At 40.3% G+C, this 22708-nt stretch overlaps 1 long non-coding RNA gene across 3 annotated transcripts; it reads left to right on the forward strand.

The window, feature by feature from the left end:
- The first annotated feature begins 1501 nt into the window (after window positions 1–1501).
- LOC140738701 (uncharacterized) lies at window positions 1502–22551 on the forward strand. 3 transcript variants are annotated; one of them, XR_012101426.1, is made up of 3 exons: window positions 1502–1853; window positions 12769–12922; window positions 16701–22551. It is a non-coding gene; the product is annotated as an uncharacterized lncRNA (long non-coding RNA). The 3 variants fall into 3 exon arrangements; XR_012101427.1 differs by lacking the exon at window positions 12769–12922; XR_012101428.1 differs by lacking the exons at window positions 12769–12922; window positions 16701–22551 and adding an exon at window positions 4250–4718.
- The last annotated feature ends 157 nt before the right edge of the window (window positions 22552–22708 follow it).

Here is a 22708-nt window from a genome sequence, read left to right on the forward strand (position 1 = left end):
GTTTGGCCTCATCATGGCAGTAGAGGAGGCCATGTATGGACATATCCGAATGGGAATGTGAAGCAGAGTTGAAGTGGGTGGCAACCGGGAGATCCTGTCTGTTGTGGCAGACGGAGTGGTGCTCGACAAAGCGGTCTCCCAATCTACCCAATCATCGGGTCTCACCGATGTAGAGGAGGCCGCACCGGGAGCACCGGATGCAGTAGATGACCCCAACAGACTCACAAGTGAAGTGTTGCCTCACCTGGAAGGACTGTTTGGGACCCTGAATGATGGTAAGAGAGGAGGTGTAGGGACAGGTATAGCACTTACGCTTGCAGGGATAAGTGCCAGGTGGGAGATCTGTGGGGAGGGACGTGTGGACCAGGGAGTCGCGGAGGGAACGATCCCTACGAAAACCAGAGAGGGGTAGAGAGGGAAAGATGTGCTTAGTGGTGGGATCCTGTTGAAGGTGGCAGAAGTTGCGGAGGATAATGTGCTGGATCCGGAGGCTAGTGGAGGCCTCCTCTACATTGACTGGAATCCTAAAATGTTGAGCGTGTGCATCTTCACCTGCTGTACCTCCTCCCTGATGGCAGTAATGAGAAGTGGCATGTCCTGGATGATGAGGGTCCCCAATCTCTTAATACATTGCCAAGAGCGGGGCACCTCAAGAAGCTGTCTCATCTGTCATGATAAGAATTCAAACTGACACAAGCTCAGATTTTGTTTTTGATTCCAAAGCCAGCCTCCATTTTAAATTCAGCTTTCTGGTTTGATGTCATTTCATGTGCTTCATGTCTCACAGGGCTGCCTGGTGGAGTCGTGGTTAGCACAACACTTTACAGAACCAGCTACCCGGGTTCAATTTCTGCCGCTGCGTGTGAGGAGTTTGTACATTCTCCCTGTGACCACGCGGACTTCCTCTGGGTGCTCCGGTTTCCTCCTACAATCCAAAGACATAACAATTGGTAGGATAAACTGGTCATTGTTAAGTTGTCCCGTGTAAATTTAGGATTATATCAGGGGATTGCTATGCTGCACGGACCTATCCCACACTGTATCTCAATAAATAAACAAATAAAATATTTGATTCAATAAATTAACAAAGAAAGACATTATTATGGTTTGGTACACAGAATGTAACAGAATCCAGCAACTGGTGTTCAACTCTACCCATAAAATATCACAGTAAATAATTTAAAAGTGATCGATTTAATTCTGAAGAAATGAGTGTGAAGGTCTTGTGGAGTATATAACCATCGTTGGACATATGAGGGTGCTGTCTCTTCACTGATGCAGTCAACTCAGTGCCACACTATAACTTGGCTAATGTTAATTCTAGCTGCAGTCACCCTTTCAATCATTTGAACACATTTCCTAACAGTGCTCAAAGAATGTGTTCTTAATTTATCAAAGTCCAACATTTTTATCACTGTAGGGAAGTAAATTTTAAATCTGAAGATCTAACCAATAGTTAAATATCACACAGCCTGATAGATATTCACCAGGTTACAGTGAACTTCGAGGCTCAAGTCAAGTTGTAACCTTACTAACATCCACAGCTCTGTATAATTCAGCAGATATTACTAGAACCAAATGCATCAACTTCATAAACATAAAAGATCCTGCTGGAAATCCAGAGCAACACACACACAAAGTGCGGGTGGAACTCAGCAGGGCAGGCAGCATCTATGGAAATGAATGAACAGTCAATGCTTCAGGGTGAGACTTCATTATAACTTCATTCCCTCTTGTCCAGGAAGAGTTCAACCGCACAGCACCAATCAAAAAGTAAGCAGTAAGCCTCTGTGAGTGTAATGTTAGAGTGTTGTGAAAAATGTCCGAAAACATCACTACGACATGCATATACTGTAAGTATTATGCCATGGTTTTATTCATGAAAGATGTTGTGGGGGTGGGGAGTGGAATGGGCAATGTGTGTAGTCAGTCCTTTGAGTTGGCAGGTAATGCAATCGTATCAAACCAGCAGTCCATGATACACCTTACTCCATGGAGAAGGAAAGTGGTACTCCTGTAAGATGGGCTGTTGCTTGCTATAATTTTGTTTCACAGAACTTCAGAAGTTAGATGACCCCTTGGGATTTGAATGAAAAAGGTTACATTTTCTTGCAACCATATTTCATTTTCTCTGATGTGACGCAGAAGTGACAGTGTAATTTAGTAAATGGACTTGGGAGCAAAATGGCTATCCCTGATACACTGGATGCCTGTGTTTTGATGCTGCTGTGTGGTTGGCAATAGGATCATTTAAGGAACAGTCCTTAAGAGGTCTGTGACTCCATTAGTTTCAGAGAAATCCTTACTGATATAAAAAAAAAATCCATAAGACCATAAGATATAAGAGCAGAATTAGTTCATTTGTGCCATCATGTCTGCTCTGCCATTTCATCATGGCTGATCCATCTTTCCTCGCAGCCTCAATCTCCAGTCTTCTCCCTGTTTTCCTTCATGCCCTGACTAATCAAGAATCTATCAACCTCTGCATTAAGTATACGTAAGGACTTGACCTCCACAACTGCCCTTTGCAATGAATTCCACAGATTCTCTGGCTGAAGAAATTCCTCTTCATCTCCGTTCTGAAATAATGCCCCTCATCCTCTCTGCATCCACTCTATCGAGGCCTTTCAACATTCGATAGGTTTCAATTAGGCCAATCCCTCATTCTTCTGAATTCCAGTCAATACAGGCCCAGAGCCATCAAACACTCTTCATATGACAACCACATATACTGAATATATAGGAGGATATTTTAACTGACTGTAGGGTTTTGGTTGGGAAAGGGTACAGAGAAAGTATCCTGGTTTTATCAACTCCAGGAAAGGACAGAATTTTGAAATCTAAAATACTTTTCATGGCCTCAGGATGTTCCAGAATGCATTACAGCCAGCAATATTTTAGATTCCAAAGGTCTCTCCTTAAAGTTTAAAGTTCAAAGTAAATTTCTTATCAAAGTACATATCTGTCACCATATACAACCCTGAGATTCATTTTCCGGCAGGCATACTCAATAAATCCAATTATCATAATCGAATCAATGAAGTCCACACCAACATGGCGGACACCAAGTGTGCAAAAATAACAATCTGTGCAAATACAAAAAGAAAGATTGGAAGAAATAATAATAATAATAATAAATAGATAAGCAATAAATTTTGAGAACTTGAGTTGAAGAGTGTTGAAAATGAGTCCATAGGCTTTGGGAACAGTTCAGTGATGGGGTGAGTGAAGCTGAGTGAAGTTATTCCCTCTAGTTCAAGAGCTTGATGGTTGTGGGGTAATAACTGTTCCTGAACCTGGTGGTGTGCATCCTGAGGCTCTCGTCCCTTCTACCTGATGGCAGCAGCAAGGAGAGAGCATGTCCTGGGTGGTGGGGGTCCCTGATGAAAGTTGCCTTCCTAGATTTCCTTTCTTTCTGGAAATTATAAAACTGGACAGGTTTTCCAGTTGCTCTCTTCCCCTGCCCAGTCAAAACATGCTGTCAGTTAAAATATACTCCAATATATCTTGAAGTATACTTACTGCCAAGGGTTACAAGTAGATTACTTGGGCAAAGCAAGTTTCCACAAAGGGCAAGGTTTGAATGACAGATGAATCTGTTTCAGCAACATTGATACAAAGAAAACTACTAGTCAGGACAATATGGAGGAATTTTTCATTCTTTTTCAAATAGAGGCTATTGTGTGGGCAAAATAAAGCCTCAATATTTCATCACCTGGGGAAAGGTAACTTTACTGCATTGAAGTGTCACGTTTGGTTATCTGTCCAAGTACTAGAGTTGCCTTTGAACCCACAGCCACCAGGTATAGAAGCAACGTTCGCTCTGCTTGGGAACTGAGAGATGGTAAGGAGGTATCAACGGAGTCCTGCAAAGTGGAGGTGTTTCCTTGCAGACTCATTCAGTTCCTCAATAAAGAATATTTAATACCTTTCTTGACACCTGTTCAGTCTTCCGAGCAGCTTTCTCTGAGTGGGACAATTGTGTTGGAAGGCTATATCACTCATAATGACTAGCTCTTGGTGAGATATAACAGCTAACATCTCCTTTTAGATTTTTTAAAAGGAAGTAAAGAAAGCAACATATTTACAATGCTGCAGGGATTATCATCTGCTATATTTGGTGCTATTTCAGTGGGGAGCAAAAAATATGGCATCTACAAAACTTGGCCTGCCCTATCTGCCCACACTGAGCATTTGAATATATTTACAATTTCTTCTTGAACTGCTTAAAATAATATTCACATTTCAGATCGAAACTTGCTTAAAACTGGCACCAAAGCTGCAACCACCTACTCAAAGGAACATCACACCCCTGGCTATATTGGATGCAGGAAAATTTGAAACTCTTGATTTCTTTTTAATGATGCTTATGTGTGATGGCAGATTCAACAGCGACGTTGGCAGCAGCGAAGGATATATCTGTGCAAGAAAATAAAACTTCCTACACTACAAAGTGTTAGGCAAAGATTTTCTTTGCTTACCTAACAAATAATTTTAACATGACAACCGTGCCGAGAAAGGTATCGGATTCCCTTTATGCACCATCTGAATAAAAGGAAAATGCACATCTGTTGTCTTTCCCTCACCGTGCTGAAGAAATGTCTGCTTAATCTACAGCGTTAACATGCTTACAAAGTTACAGCTCTGTACAAACCAGCTACTTCTTCATTTCTCTTGAGGAAATAATGGATTCCGAATAAACTGCAATACATTTCAAAGTTCAAACTAAATTTTATTATCAAAGCACATATATGTCACCATACATAACTCTGAGGTTTCTTTTTCATATGAGCATATTCAATAAACCTATAGAAGAATAACTATAACAGAATCAATGAAAGACCACCCATCTAGGGTGTTCTAGGTGTTCTAGGGAGTGCAGACGACAACAAATTGTGCAAAAACAAAAAAAAAAGGAAAATAACTAAGCAATAAGTATCGAGAACATGAGTCCTTGAAAGTGAATGCGTAGGTTGTGGGAATATTTCAATGGTAGGGCAAGTGAGGTTGAGTGATGTTATCCTTTTAGGTTCAAGAGCCTGATGGTTGAGGGGTAGTAACTGTTCCTGAACTTGGTGGTGCGGGTCCTGAGACTCGTGTACCTTTTTCGTGATGGCAACAGTGAGAAGAGAAATGATGAGAGTATGATCTGGGGGATAGGGGTCCCTGATGCAGATGCTGCTTTCCTACGATACCGTATGGAAGGACTTTACTTGTGATGGATACCAACATCTAATCCAATGATAATTATTGCAGAAAGCAATTATTAAAAAACATTAGTGGAACTTTTTTGATTACCCCTTGTTCACACATAAAGGAATATAAATAAGCTTGAATCAACAGGTTTCAAAACAAGGGATTCTGTAGGTATTTTCATTACTTCCTATGTTGGAACTTCTTTTCAATAACCAGTCCGTTAAAACAATTTAAACGGAAAAGCAGAAACATTTTTCATAATATTACAACTTGAATACTCTTTGCAGAAGTTACATTTCTGTCAATATCGCTCTGACCAAGTACAGGTGTGTCAGGAAAAAAAAGTTGTGTAAATTAGATAGAATGCAATTTGAAGTATTGGGTTAAAGGTTTTGTTAGATAAGTGTATCTAATTATATTCTCCTTAATCTTTCATTCTCCTCCACGTCCTCTATGAATCAAAATTTTCTTCATAAAAGCTGCTAAGTCCAATTGTTCCTATTTGCTAACAAAACAATGTGCTCCTTATCTCTAGCTCGTATAGCAACAGCAACACAAAAAAGGACTGTATTAAAAATATACATGGAAAAGTCTACAGATATGCTTTGCAGAGGTGAACAAAGTGAAAATAAATAGAATAGTTATGCAACTATGAAGAAAAAAGTATTTTGCAAAGAATCATAAAAATAAAGACAATGCCCCAGATCAAATGTTTAAGTCAATTATATCAAAAACACTGCTACTAGGATATAATTTAGAGTCATAGTCATAGAAAAGTACAGCACAGAACAAGGCCCTTCAGCCTATCTAGTCCATGCCAAAACATTTAAACTGCTTAGTCCCATTGATCTGCACTGGATCCATAGCCTTCAACACTTTACCATCCATGCACTTATCCAAGCTCCCCTTGAATGTTAAAATCAAATTCACATGCACCACTTGTGCTGGCAGCTTGTTCCACACTCTCATGATCCTCTGAGTGAAGAAATTTCCTCTCATGTTCCTCTTCAACTTTTCAACTTTTCACCCTGAACCCTTGACCTCTAGTTGTAGTCCCATGCAACCTTAACAGAAAAAGCCTTGCTTGCATAAACCCTGTCTATATCTTTCATAATTTTGTATATCTCTGTCAAATCTCTTCTTAATCTTCTATGTTCCTAGGAATAAAGTACTAACCTATTCAATCTTTCTTTATAACTCAGGTCTTCCAGACCCAGCATCACCCTTGTAAATTTTCTCTGTACTCTTTCAATCTTATTTACATATTTTCTAAAAGTGGGTACCAAAAACTGCACACTATACTCCAAATTAGGCTTCACCAACATCTTACAAAACTTTAGCATAATATCCCATCTCCAGTACTCAAGATTTATGAAGGACAATATGCCGAAAGCTTTGATGTTTCTGCTTTTGAATTTTGGAAAATAGCATAAGCCAAACTTCAGTAGGTAGACCCTAGCCATTTTGATTTTATACTGATGTTGGAGAATGTTGTGAAGGAGTGTCTCGTGTTGGTATTGCACATGTAATGTGCTGTAAGGATTCACTGCTAATGTAGTGACTTCTCTGTAATGTTTCACTGCTAAGGCTAATGAAATGCTTTCTCTGTAATGTTCACTGCTGAGGTAATGGTTTCTCTGTAGCAGCAATGTTTGGGTTATGGCTGGAGATAACAGGACTGTCGTATGCATGTAAGCCAATCAGGAGAACGTTGCTCTGTCTTGTGGATCTTGAAAGAGACTTTTTTTGCGGTCTTTGGCCGAGGAGAGATAAAGAGGGAAGACACACGTGGAGAGAGCTGATAGACCACTGTTTGGAGTGGACTGGGATCTGAGGGCCCAAAGGTCGGTGACGCTCGGAGGAGGTCGATGGTGGAAGAATGGCGAATTTGTGAGCTCCAATGTGCACTTTTGACTTTTCCTTGAAATGGGCCCTTTTTATTTTCATTACTAACCCTGTATTCAGATTAAGATTCATAAAGATCAATCATTTAATTGCATATGGTGTAGTCTGATATTTTGCGTTGTGGGTTTGTAACTGGGCGGTACATTACACAGCATCCACACAAATGTGGTTTCTCAGTTTGGCGGGCCAGAGGCTGTTTTCCCCTGGACGAACACGAGCTGGTCAATCCTGAGGGTTATACACACATCTACAAATACTCTTCATTGTCATTAGTTCTGTTAAAATAATGCTCAGAATTTCCAACATTCAGTGTCATCCAATAAATGGAACAAAATCACCAGGATATCTTTCTTTGTTTTTTTGATTGGCCAGAAAACTGCAGTGCCAATTGCATAGGCTGCAAGAACTGCTACACTCTGAGGCACTTGACAAAAACACAAAGGCTTCGGTAAATGATACATAAAGTTTGTAGTCTGAAAGTTCAAAGTTCAAATTTCCAAGTTAATTTATTATCTAAGTACATATATGTCACAATGTACAAACCTCAATTCATTTTCATGTGGGCAATCACAGTAAACACAAGAAACACAATAGAATCGATGAAAGACTACACCCAACAGGATGGACAAACGACCAATGTACACAAAAAAATGACAAACTGTGCAAATACAAAAAGAAAGAGAAATAATAATGATGATAATAAAAAATTATTAAATATTGAGAACATGAGATGAAGAATCCTTGAAAGTGAGTCCATAGGTTGTAGGAACAGTTCAGCATTGGGATGAGTGAAGTTGAGTGAAGGTATCCCCTTTGCTTCAGGAGCCTAATGTTTGAGAGGTAAAACTGTCCCTGGTATACATCCTAAGGCTCCTGTACCTTCTTCCTGGTGGCAGTAGCAAGAAGAGAGCATAGTCTGGGTGGTGGGGGACCTAGATGATGAATGCGACAGCAATCCATGTAGAGGTTCTCAATGGAGGGGAGGGCATTATCTGTGATGGACTGGCTCTATCTATTAATTTTTGTAGCCTTTTCTATCCAAGGGTATTTGTGTTTCCATACTAGGCCGTGATGGAACCAGCCAATATACTTTGCTCTCATATCTATAGAAGTTTGTCAAAGTTTTAGATGACTCAGCAAGGTTGAGCGGCGTCTGTGGAGGGAGAGGAACTGTTGGCGTTTTCAGTTGCAACACTACACCAATCTCGATACAGGGTTTTGACCCAAAATGCCACCAGTTCCTTTCACACACACACGCGACTTGACCTGTTGAGTTCCTCCGGCAGCTTGCTTTTTGCTCAGTATCTCCAGCCTCTGTGTAATGAGCTCTTCGTGCCTGTGTAGGGAGCTGGAGAGCATTGGGCTCCAAGATTTCTAGAGCTCGCTAATTGATTAATTGTGGTTTAACCAGTATCTTGATTGATTAACATTGCTTAGATTATATTTATCAGCTTGGGGATTCTGGGTCATTGGTGATATTTAAGCAGATGCTCCTTAGCACTTATGGTGGGCTCCTAGTTTTGAGAATGTTACACCTCCTAATGTCACTCAGCCGAGTTTCTGATGTTCTGCTGGAATTTCTTTGCATAAACTCTGTGTGCCGTCTCTATGTGGGAGGCTGTCTTTCCTCCACACTTGGGTTCCACCTTTGCCAGCACACACTGCGACACTCTGTGTCTCTGGTCTAAGTGTATGTTGTGTATGTTCTGGTATGGTCATTCCTTATTCGATACCTCAAACACAGAGACTAAATGGGCCTTTGATTTGTTCCCATTTTGGATTTGTTGCTGTTAACAGAATGGTTTCCACATTCACTTATTAGAACAGTAAAAGTACTTGCAACACACACAAAATGATGGAAGAACTCAGCAGGTCAGGCAGCATGTATGAAAAAGTTTAAACAGTAAACATTTTGGGCTGAGACCTGAAGAAGGGTCTCGGCCTGAAACGTCGACTCTTTTCCATAGATACTGTCTGACCTGCTGAGTTCCTTCAGCATCTTGTGTGAGTTGTTTTGGATTTCCAGCATCTGCAGACTTTCTCATGTTAGGAAAAGCATTTAATTGCTTGAACTGTTTGAGATATTACATTGTGTCAAAGTATTAAAAATGTATGTAAGTACTGTTATATACACAAGCACAATTTAACATTGATGACCTAGCATGCTCATAAGTGTGGCAGAGAACAAGTTAATGTGATTCAAACCAAGACAATTAGCAGTGATCTTCAGTTAACCTGTTCAAAGATTATATTTCGAATGAGACCAGATCAGGCCACATGGTTCATGTGACAGGAAACATCTCCTTCCGAAGGTGGCTGCAACAGGATTACAAAGTTATGCTACAGTTGCACAATAGCTGGTAAAGTGTGAAATCATGCAGTCACTCATTTTTTTAAACTAAACTTTGAGCTTTACTTAACCAACATTCCTTAAAAGTGCACTGAGCAACAATTTTGTAAAAAATGTTCAAATGCAGGCCATCCTTGCGAGAAAAGCACCCAAATTATAGACAACCACTACATGTGAATGAGCTCCCAAAAATATTATTAAATTTAATACTCCAACATATGTCTAAATGTAATGAGCATCAAAACTAGTTTCCTCTCTCCATCTTTCGCTCTCACATCCACAACACACACTCATTATTACTCCTCACTTGTACTAATTATTCTTTCTTATGGACTCAGTTAGGATTGGGAGGGGTCAGCACAGTAGCATAATGGTTAGCACAATGCTTTACAGCACCAGTAACCAGAGTTCAACTCCTGCCGCTGCCTGTAAGTTACGTTCTCCCCATGACCATGTGAATTTCCCCTGAGTGCTCCAGTTTCTTCTACAGTCTAGGACCCTCTCCTTCACCATTCCCATTTCCTTTCCCCTCTCTCACCTTATCTCCTTACCTATCTACCGCCTCTCTCTGGTGCTCTTCGCCGTTTTCTTTCTTCCATGGCCATCTGCCCTCTCCTATCAGATTCCCCCTTCTCCGGCCCTGTATCTCTTTCACCAATCAACATCCCAGCTCTTTACTTCACCCTCCCCCCGCTTCCCAGTTTCACCTATCGCTTTGTGATTCTTCCTCCCCTCTCCCCACTTTCTTACTCTGACTCCTCATCTTTTTTTCCCAGTCCTGATGAAGGGTCTCGGCACAAAACGTCAACTGTACTCTTTTCCACAGATGTTGTCTGACCTGCTGAGTTCCTTCAGCATTTTTTGCCTGTTGCTTGGATTTCCAGCGTCTGCAGATTTTCTCTTGTTTCCACTTTGTAGGTTAATTGGTCATTGTAAATCGTTTAGGCTAGGATTAAATTGGGGGAGTGCTGAGCGGTGTGGCTTGGAGGGCCATGAGGGCCTATTCCACACAGTACCTCAATAAGTAAGTTGATAAATAAATGTTTCAAATAGTAGGGGAGTCCAGGCTCAGAGGACACAACCTCAGAATGGAAGGATGTTCCTTTAGAACTCTGTACATACAAAGAATCAGCGAAATACCTCACACAACAAGACAGACAATCAACCAATGTGCAACAGAGAACAAACTGCAAAGAGAAAACACAAACTGAAATAATAGTGATAAATAATAAGCAATAGATGTCGAGAACACGAGATGATGGGTCATTGACTGTGAGTCCTTTGGTTGTGTGAACATTTCAGTGATGTGATGAGTGAAGTTGGGTGAAGTTATCCCCCTCTACTTCAAGAGGCTGATGGTTGAGGGGTAATAACTGTTCCTGAAGCTGGTGGTGCAGGTACTGAGACTCCTGTACCTCCTTCCTGATGGCAGTAGTCCTGGGTGGTGGGGATCCTTTATGATGGATGCTGCTCTCCTGCGGCAGTGTTTCTTGTAGATGTGTTCAGAGATAGGGAGTGTTTCACCTGTGAGCTGAGCTGGGCTGTATCCACTGCTTTTTGTAGGCTTTTCCATTTAAGGGCATTGGAATTTCCATAGCAGTAAACACACACTCCATTGTACACCTGTAGAAGTTTGTCAAAGTTTTAGATGACATACCAAATCTTTGCAAACTTCTCAGGAATGAGAGACGCTGCTTTGCTTTCTTTGTAATGGCACTTAAGTGCTGGACCCGGCACTGATCCGCTGAAATGATAACGCCAATGAATTTAAAGTTGTTGACCCTGACCGCCCAGTGATGACTGGCTCATGGACCTCTGGTTTCCTCCTTCTGCAGTCAATAAGCAGCTCCTTGATCTCGCTGAAATTGAGTGAGAGGTTGTTGTTGTGGCACTAACCAGCCAGATTTTCAATCTCTCTCGTATGTGCTGAATCATCACCACCTTTGATTCGGCCAATGACAGTGTTGTCATCAGCAAACAAAATATGACATTGGAACTCAGCTTAACCTCACAGTGATATGTATAAAGTGAGCAAAGCGGGGGGCTAAGCATATGGCCTTGTGGTGCACTTGTGGTGATGGTGATTGTGGAGGAGATGTTGCTGCCAATCGAAACTGACTGGAATCAACAAGTGAAGAATTGAGAAAAAGGATCTAGTACTTTCCCAGTGTATATGATGAATAAACTCTTCTCAGGTTTCCAGCCGGGTGCAAGAATCAATTATAACTGATACTCGATACCTGTACCTGGCTGGAAGCTCAAGATGAGTTTATTTGAAGAAATTGAGGATCCAGTTTTTTAAGGAGGTATTGAGGCCAAGGTCTTGGAGATTGCCGATTAGTTTTGAGGCAATGATAGTCTTGAATGCAGCACTGTAGTCAATGAAGACTATTCTGATATATGCATCTTCACTGTCCTACTATTCCAGGGTTGAGTGAAGAGCCAATGAAATGGCATCTGCTGTTGGCCTGCTGTGATGGCAGGCAATCTGACCAGATCCAAGTGGCTTCTCAGGCAGGATCTGATGTGTTTCATCACCAAACTCTCAAAGCTCTTCATTGCAGTGGATATAAATACTACTGGATGGTAGTCACTGAGGCAGGTTATCACGTTCTTCTTGGGCACCAGTATAGTTAAAGTCTGCTTGAAGCAGGTTGGTACCTCAGACTCTGAAACAAGTGTTTAAGGATATCAGTGATCGCTGTGGAAGGAGTGATATCTGTCTTTCCCTTGTTAGTGAGAGAGTGGACTTGTGAGATGTCGAAATGTTGGGGTGAACAGTTAGTTTTTGCTGGACTGTAGACAACAGTCTCTCTCTTTTGGGGGGCTTTGCTGTTGGGTGGTGGGAAAGTTGATGCTTTATGCTTGAATTAGTGGGGGTATAGGGAGGGAGGAGGGGTGATGCCATACCGCCACTTGTGCGTGGGAGGTGAGTAGGGGGATCTGCAGTTCCTACGTTTTTTTCTGTCATTCTTTGGAGTTTTTGTTGTTTCATGGATGTCTGTGAAGAGTAAGAATTTCAGGTTGTATACTGTATATATTCTCTGATATTAAATGGAACCATTGAAGCATTGAACACTTCAGTCAGTTGATCAGCACAGGTCTTCAGTAATCGACCTGGGCCAGATGCTTTCCATGGGTTCATCCTCCTGAGGAATGCTCTCATGTCAGCCTCAGAGGTTGTTAGGATTGTGGGAGTTCATGAAGGTGTTCTATATGTCAATAGTCAAAGTCAGCTTGAAAGGCATTGAACTCATCTGGGAATGAAACTTTGTTGTCACATACCATACAGTATGTCATTTGGATTTACTCCATAGGAGGTGACAGCATTCAAACTCACAGTCATCGAGCATCCTTCTGTGATTCTAGTTGGGTCGAGAATTTCCACTTCGCATGTGAGATGGCGTTCCAGAGATCACACCTGAATCGCTTGTCACCAGACCTGAGCATCACTAATTTGGCCCTCAGCAGGTTGTGGATCTTTTCATTCATTCATTCATGGGCTTCTGGTTGGGGAAGACTTTAGGTGATTTTTTGTGGTCATAATCATCTACAACAATTTGTTTTAAAATTCATGATAGCTGTCGATATTCATTTAGATCTGATAAGACCTTGAACAAGGTCCAGTCCACTGACTTGAAGCATTCTTGTCGCCGCTTCTCTGCCTCCTACCATCACCTCTTCATTGTCCTTACTTCTGGAGCCCTGCTCTTTATCCTCTGCCTGCATGCAGGTAGGAGAGGGACAGCCAGTCGATCAGATTTCCTGAAACCTCTCAAACATCAAAGTCAATGTAAAATTTATTATCAAAGTATATATGTTACCATATACTACTGTGAGATGCATTTACTTGCAGACATTTACAGAAAAATAAAGAGATATAGTTTGGAATGACTTTTTATAATAAAACAAAGATTCGCTTGCACTGCATTTCATTTGGAACATAGGTCCTGGAGATGAATATGGTATAATGAATTTTTATAATGTACAAAGCACTGGAGGAACTCAATGGGGTCAGTCAACATCCCAAGGGTGAACTGGACATTTGACGTTTTGGGCTGAGACCCTTCATTAAGAGTGGAAGGAAAGAGAGGACATTGCTGGTATTCAAAGATGGGGAAAGGGGGTGGGGTAAGAAGTTCCAGTCAACGCAGGTGTGAGGAGAATGATAGGCAAATGAGGGAAGGAGGGTGGCAATGATGTAAGAAGCTGTGAGGTGATAGGTGGAAGTGACGAAGGGCTGAAGATGATGAAATCTGATGGGGGGGGACAGTAAAGCATGGAAAAATGGAAAGGAGGTGCAGAAAGAAGGTGGTGGCATGACTGTGCGGATGATGGGTGGATTGAGAGGGAAAAATGTTGGAGTGACAAGGAACAGTGACATAAGGGGGACAGAGAATTGTGAAATCAATATTCATGTCATCAGGTTGGAGAGTACCAAGATGAAATAAGAAGAGCTTTTCCTCCGATATGTGTCAATTCTCAATCTGGCTGCAGAGGAGACCATAGACAGATATGTTGGTGTGGGAATGGGAAGTCGATTTGAAATGGGTGGCCACCAGTAGATCCTGGTTGCTGCATCAGACAGAGTAAAGGTGCTCAACAAAGAGATCCCCTAGCCTCCATCGGGTCTCACCAGTTTAGATGAGGCCGCAGCAGGAGCGCTGAATACAGCAAATGATAGTGATGGGTTGTTGTGTGAAGCTCTGCCTCATTTGCAAGGACTATTTAGAGCCCTGAATGGACATGAGGGAGGAGTTGTAGGGATAATTCAAGTACAGATCCTGTTTCACCTCACCTGTAAACTCCTTCCCAAATGGTGCGGCTGACTAGTGCTATCCACATCCCACAATTGTGACTACAGATCCAACTGCTATGAAAGTGGCATTGTTCAATATCTAGGAGGACAAGACTCAAAAAATAATGCATAAATTTGAGACTATGGCTGAATTCTGGAAGCCAGTGCCAGTACTGAAATACTTTTAAAACAGAAGTTTTAAAAGTCATTCATTTCAACATATTTGCACAAAGTTCTGCAGGGAATCACTGTATTCAAATTTTGAAATTCAAAGTAAATTTTATTATCAGAGTACATATATGTCACTGAATCATCCCTGTGAATCATCTTCCCCCGGGTACACTCAACAAATCTATAGAATAGTAGCTATAACAGGATCAATGTAAGATCAATTAGAGTGCAGAAGGCAACAAGCTCTGCAAATGCAAATATAAATAAATAGCAATAAATAATGGGAAGATGAGATAACAAGATAAAATATCCTTAAAGTGAGATCATTGGTTGTGGGAAAATCTCAATAGATGGGCAAGTGAATATATTTATCCCCTTTTGCTTGAGTGTCTGACGTTTTAGGGGTAGTAACTGTTCCTGAACCTGGTGGTGCGAGTCTTGAGGTTCTTGTACCTTCTACCTGATGGCAGCAGTGAGAAGAGAGAATGACCTGGGTGGGTAGGGGTCTCTGATTATGGATGCTGCTTGCCTCCAGCAGTGTTTCATGCAGATGTGCTCTATGATTGGGAGGGCTTTACCCGAGATGTACTGGGCTAAATCCACTACTTGTTGTAGGATTTTATGTTCAATAGCATTGGTGTTTTCATACCAGGCTGTAATGGAGCCAGGCATTGCCCTCTCCACTGCACGGTCAGCATACTCCTCTCCAGAGTGAAGCTTGTGGATGCAAAATATCTTGTGTCATTTACATCAGCAGATGACTATGTTACCTTTCCTTAACAAAATATCAACTAGAACTCCAAAGTCATACGAGAAAAATTAAGACTCGAAAACTTTCCAGGTAAACCAGTGCTTAGGTATGATGGCACAGTAGGTAGTGGTTAGCACAATTCCTTACTGTACAGGAGACCCGAATTCAATTCCTGTCACTGTTTGTAAGGAGCTTGTACGTTCTCCCTGTGACTGCTCATGTTTCCTCCGGATGTTCTGGTTTCCTCCCACAGTCCAAAGATGTACCAATTGGTAGATTGAATGGTCATTGTAAGCTATCTCATGATTTTGCTCAGATTAAATCGGGGAATTGCTGGGTGGCATGACTCAAAGGGCTGGAAGGGCCGATTCCACACTGTCTCTCAATAAATTAAATAAATATGTGTTAGCAATGAAAATTAATGTACTGAAGTTGTGCATACATTGCAACTTTTGGATATTTGAATACAGTGAATGCAGCTCCTAGAGCCTAAAGCTATCCTTAACCTGACAGTAGATCTCGCTTGCCGATTTACAAATAGCACCCTGAGTGCAACAGATTACATTTAATTATCGTAAGTTAAGGAGAACATGTTCAAAACGTCCATTGCATTAACTATATTAGTGTTATTTCCAATATGTTTATGAGGGTTTGTATTGATTTGTAATTAGTAATTTCATTACAGGTATTGCTATTACAGTACTTCCAAACAACCCAGAAAATGAATCTGATACAGAATACATGTATATAGCTAGGGTGCCTTAGGTTTGTGCACAGTGCTGCATTTATCAACATGGAGTGGACAGCAAGTTTGTAAATCTGGTGGGAGCAAAGGATATTGGGATTGGCAAAGGTGGTGCACTGTGGGAAGGGCGTGGGACAGGTGGCAGAGAAGGAGTGCCAAGGGCAAGAGGTGGCATGGGTGCAAATACCCCCAGCCCTGAGACACCAGGCAAGGTCATTTGATTGCAAACAACTAAAAATGTATCGATTATTACAGAATGTTTTTCTGGTGTTTCTCACCCCCTCCGCTCTCCCTTCCCTTTTTCCCAACCGTGATTCCCCTCTCCCTTCCCACTCTCAGTCCACAAAAGAGACCCATATCAGAATCAGGTTTATCATCACTCACATACGTCATGAAATTTGTTTTTTTTTTGAGGCAGCAGTACAGTGCAATACATAAAATTACTACAGTACTGTGCAGAAGTCTTAGGCACCCTTGCAATATATAATAAGCTTCTTTATAGACATTAATCAGTACATTGCTTGGAAATAAAGAATATATATAAGAAAAACCTGATAAATTATTTATCAGATTACTATTGTAGTAGGAACTCCAAATCAAAAGTTTTCAAGATGGTTTAAATTCCCCTTTTAGACAAAATTTTGTATTTATATTTGTCACTTGAGTACTGTTGTCTGAAAACCTAACAGAGACTATTAAATAGCTTTTTGACAAATGCATTTTTCAATGTTAAGTAAATTAGTTTGCAGTTCCTAACTGGTTTAAACCATTTATATTCATACAGATACGAGAGAAATTGTGAACTTTGAACATGGAGCCCGAGCCCTACATGAAGCTCCTGCTGAGACATACAGGAAATCTACAGCCCCAGTCTGATCCACCCAGCTCCTGATAACTCCCTCAGGCATAAATCCTCTGACTTTTTATTAATCTTCAGATCTCTAACGGTGGAATGTCTGCAGTCAGGTGTACTGACTGACCTAGTATGATAGAATGACCAGCCAATCAGACTGTGAGGGTAAAGTCTTCTCTAATTTCACAGAATCATTACTGTGTAAAAATTCAATTGTTTAGTCCATTTTAATTTAATATATTCTGCATGAACTCTTATTATTTCTGGCCCTAAATGACCATTCACAATTGGTCCTAACAACTGTTCACATCTGGTCTTGAATTCCAGAATCAGGTTTAATATCACCAGCACATGTCGTGAAATTTGTTGTCTTTGTGGCAGCAGCACATTGCAATACATAATAATAGAAAAAAAAATGTGATTTGCAGTAAATATATATACATTATAGTGAAATTAAATAATTAGTGCAAAAATTAAAACAATTTAAAAATGGGATGGCAGAGGGGAAGAAGCTGTTCCTGAATCATTGAGTGTGTGCCTTTTAGCTCCTGCACTTCCTTCCTGGTGGCAGCAATGAGAACAAGGCATGGCCTGGGTGATGGAGGTCCTTAATGATGGATACCACCTTTCTGAGGCATCGCTCCTTGAAGATGTCCTGGATACTACGGAGGACACTTGCCCATGATGGAGATGGCTAAGTTTACAACACTCTGCAGTTTATTTCGATCATGTACAGCAGCCCTCAGCCCTCCATACTAGTTGATGATGCAGACAGTCAGAATACTTTCCATGGTACCTTTGTAGAAGTTTGGGAATGTCTTTGGTGACATACCAAATCTCCTCAAATTCCTAATGTCTTGCCTTCTTTGTAGCTGCATTGATAGGCTAGGTCTTGGATAGATCCAATCCTTCAGAATACACAGCAGTAACTCCTAGTCAGTCCTGACCTTTAGTTTTTGATTACAACTGGCCTTTATTCCCTGATTACATCTAACCTTCAATTGCCAATGAATCCATTTTCTCGACTGACTGATTGTATTTGGTCATAACCCCATGTTAATATTTGGCCCTAAAACCTCAGTCATACCTGGCCTCATCTCCCCAGTCCCACCTGAAAAGGATTATACAATAGCTCCTTGCATTCACTCCCTTATTACAATTAGTCTCAAGTCTCTAATGACACCTAACAGTAACCACGAAGTATAAGGGTGAAAGGTGAACTTTGTAATCTTCTTCAATATCAAACTTACAACTTATTTCATTACTTCAAAATGCTTTAGGTTTTATAATTGTCCAGTTTTCATAGAAACATAGAAAATAGGTGCAGGAGTAGGCCATTCAGCCCTTCGAGCCTGCACTGCCATTTAGTATGATCATGGCTGATCATCCAACTCAGAACCCTGTACCTGCTTTCTCTCCGTACCCCCTGATCCCTTTAGCCACAAGGACCATATCTAACTTCCTCTTAAATATAGCCAATGAACCGGCCTCAACTGTTTCCTGTGGCAGAGAATTCCACAGATTCACCACTCTGTGTGTGAAGAAGTTTTTCCTCATCTCAGTCCTAAAAGGCTTCCCCTTTATCCTTAAACTGTGACCCCTCGTTCTGGACTTCCCCAACATCGGAAACAGTCTTCCTGCATCTAGCCTGTCCAATCCCTTTAGAATTTTATACGTTTCAATAAGATCCCCCCTCAATCTTCTAAATTCCAGTGAGTATAAGCCTAGTCGATCCAGTCTTTCTTCATATGAAAGTCCTGCCATCCCAGGAATCAATCTAGTGAACCTTCTCTGTACTCCCTCTATGGCAAGAATGTCTTTCCTCAGATTAGGGGACCAAAATTGCACACAATATTCTAGGTGCGGTCTCACCAAGGCCTTGTACAACTGCAGTAGAACCTCCCGGCTCCTGTACTCAAATCCTTTTGCTATGAATGCCAACATACCATTTGCCTTTTTCACCGCCTGCTGTACCTACATGCCCACCTTCAATGGCTGGTGTACAATGACACCCAGGTCTCGTTGCATCTCCCCTTTTCCTAATCGGCCACTGTTCAGATAATAATCTGTTTTCCTGTTCTTGCAACCAAAGTGGATAACCTCACATTTATCCACATTAAATTGCATCTGCCATGAATTTGCCTACTCACCTAACCTATCCAAGTCACCCTGCGTCCTCTTAGCATCCTCCTCACAGCTAACACCGCCGCCCAGCTTAGAGTCATCCGCAAACTTGGAGATGCTGCATTTAATTCCCTCGTCTAAATCATTACTATATATTGTAAACAGCTGGGGTCCCAGCACTGAGCCTTGCGGTACCCCACTAGTCACTGCCTGCCACTCTGAAAAGGTCCCATTTACTCCCACTCTTTGCTTCCTGTCTGCCAACCAATTCTCTATCCACATCAATACCATACCCTCAATACCACGTGCTTTAAGTTTGCACACTAATGTCCTGTGTGGGACCTTGTCAAAAGCCTTTTGAAAATCTAAATATACCACATCCACTGGCTCGCCCCTATCCACTCTACTAGTTACATCTTCAAAAAATTCTATAAGATTCGTCAGACATGATTTTCCTTTCACAAATCCATGCTGACTTTGTCCGATGATTTCACCTCTTTCCAAATGTGCTGTTATCACATCTTTGATAACCGACTCTAGCATTTTCCCCACCACTGATGTCAGACTAACCGGTCTATAATTCCCTGGTTTCTCTCTCCCTCCTTTTTTAAAAAGTGGGGTTACATTAGCCACACTCCAATCCTCAGGAACTAATCCAGAATCTAAGGAGTTTTGAAAAATTATCACTAATGCATCCACTATTTCTTGGGCTACTTCCTTAAGCACTCTGGGACAGATAGAAAGACACGTACATCTGGCCCTGGGGAATTAACTCACTATATACTCACTACCCTTCAAACTACTTATCCTGATTATAAGCTTTTTTTTATTATTGATTAAGATAATTTACCACAAGTCCCTAATTATAGAAGCAGGTGAAAAAACTGTACATTCAGCAATAAGAATTCAAAGTTCCAAGTGCATTTATCATCAAAGTATGTATGCAATATACAACCCTGAGATTTGTCTACCCCAGTGACAGCCACGAAACAAAGAAACACCATGGAACCCGTTCAAAGAAAACATCAAACACCCAAAGCGCAGAAAAAAGAACAAATATCCCCAAAAGGAAACTAAAAAGCAAATAATGCAGAATATAAAAGCTATTCAACCAGTCCAGGAATGTTCAGTTTAGTTCAGTTCAATTCAATTCATTTCACTTTAATTTAGCAGTGCATCATTCGTGAACTTTCTGAAGGACGTCGCCTTTGGTTGTGTTGTTTGCTGGTGCCACCTTCTTCAACCTCATGAATGTCCTCTCATGAATTTCAGTATCTTTCTCTTTTGCTCCATGCAAAGTTTTAGATAGCATTGTCTTTAAATGCTCTTTTTAGCATTGTTTAGTTTTTTTCTAAGTATTGTTTTGAAAACTCCTTGGGTACCTTTCTCTCTACCTCTTTTTTAATTTTCAAAGATTAGCTTGTTATCTGTGTATTTGTATATTCTATATAACTAGACTAGTAAGTACAGAACAGAATAAATATTCTTAAAATCCTTTTTTATCCAAATATAATTAAGAATCAATGATGTTGTTTCAAAATAGAAATGTAATGGATTTTATTGGCATTTATCGCAATTTATATCTTCATTCAATGTTATAAGTTAGCTCCAAGTATCAGCAAGATGTGATTATTCTTTTGCACTAATTCACATTATTTCATTGTAAATCCGCTTTTTTTTCCCAATTCGAGTCATTTTAAGGATAATTTAAGGATAGAGATATCCTGATAAATTGTTGTTTAATTGTTAAAGTACCGAAATGTCATTGCTATCTCCAATGCCAATAACTGTAGCTGCAACTGCTTCAGAACTTTTGTGGAATGGATAAAAATTGCTTTTGTTGAGAATGCTAATTTGTGAAGTGTTGGAAATGATTGGTGGGAAACTAATCCTGAAAATATAATATTTGCACAGGTATGGAAACACTGGAATGGATATGCGGCAAATAACAACGATGATGCACTGGCTAGCATTATTGTTGATGATACTGAAGTAATTGCCATCAACAATTGTTATTAAATTTGACTCTAGAGGTCTATTTGCTTCCTCTTTGTTACCAATGTCATAGCTTAAACAACCTTAGATTTATTCCTGCTTCAGTATATACATTACTTCTGAACTGCAAGGGTCAAAACAGAACCTGGCTGGCATAATCAATGATGTTGGACTAACATGGCCTCATGAAATATAAAATGAAATTGACTATATTTGACTGTCGATGCGAACTGCTGTTGCTAGAAAGCAACATCCATCATCAAGAATGCCCACCACCCAGGTCATGCTCACGTCTCGATGCTTCCATCAGGAAGAAGATGTAGGAGCCTCAGAACCCACACCACCAGGTTCAGGAGCAGTTATTACCCCTCAACCATTAAGGTCTTGAACCAGAGGGGGTAACTTCACTCACACTATCACTGAACTGTTCCCACAATCTATAAACTCACTTCCAAGCACACTTCATCTCACGTTCTCGATATTTATTGCTTATTTATTTATTAGTATAATGATTATATTTTCTCCTTTGTACTTGCGCAGTTTGTTGTCTTTTTCACATTGGTTGTTTGTTTGTCCTGTTCTGTCTTCCATTGATTCTATTGTACTTCTATGACTTATTATGTATGACTGCAAGAAAACAAATCTTCAGTTGTATATGGTGACATATATGAACTATGATTATACATTTACTGTGAACTTTGAACTCCAAAATACATTAAAAAATGTAGTATATGTAAGTTTCAAACCATTTCTGCTAATGATGTGTTTGACTGCAGCTTTAACGCTGTGAGAAATATTTAATTGGAATAGTACCAATATTCTTGTCAGAATTGATTTTTCAAAGTGGTTTGTTAAACTTATGCATACATTTAGACTATTAAACTCTGGACACTGTTTTGTGATATTAGTGCTTCCACCTAAAGATAGTGTTTCTATGTATTTTTAATTCATTTGAAAGCTTGTTGCTTATATTAGTGGAGAACCTTTGCTCAAAAGTCCTTCTCTTTGCAGAGCAGAACTTCTAAATAAATCTGAGTGTTGAAACGAGAACTAAAAAAAATTGGTTTATGTTGAGCATTGTAGTGATAGAATTTAGTGACTGGATAAATGTCCAAAACCGAGGTTATTCCCCGTCATGTTGCAAGCATCTTTAATGATGATCAGTCCTGATGTCTCGGTGAATGTATCTGGGAAAACCTCTGTTGTTGGTTTTTTATGTCTCGATATTACATTTGATTTACTGCATGTGTTAAGGGAGATAATGTCAGAAAGGCAAGTATAAACAGCTATGGCCAGAGATCATCCATGTGGGACTAGTGAAATTTATTTTTTAACATGACATTTTGAGCTAGACATTGTAAAAGTCCAAGCTCATGGACTACCCAGTCCCCAGTTATAAATAATAGATGTTTCCACTTTGGGGATAATCAGGCAATTGTATTTGCTTTGTGGTTCCTGCTGAAAGTCATTTGCATAATCATAAATATTAATCTTCCTTAAACCAGCACATTCAGACAATATAACGATTTCTTTATTGGTCATTTTCTTTCAATTCAAAGAGTAATTCTTGATGTCGTCAAGCAAAATAACTGGTGTGGTTTTATTAAAACATGTGACACTGAGGTTGCTCAAAAATAAACTTTTGCGAATGAAATAAATTAAAGTTGTTTCTGTTTTTCATTTATTTATAAGGTTGTTATAGCCAGGGATGGTAATGGGGATAAGCTACCACTCCCTATTAAATGCTCCCAATGGCATGTGCCTCAAATGGCCTCTGACAACCAAGTCCAGCTCATGATCTTCATGTGTATTTGGCTACT

This window comes from Hemitrygon akajei, chromosome 14, assembly GCF_048418815.1.
Source record: "Hemitrygon akajei chromosome 14, sHemAka1.3, whole genome shotgun sequence".
In the NCBI taxonomy this organism is placed as follows: Eukaryota; Metazoa; Chordata; class Chondrichthyes; order Myliobatiformes; family Dasyatidae; genus Hemitrygon; species Hemitrygon akajei.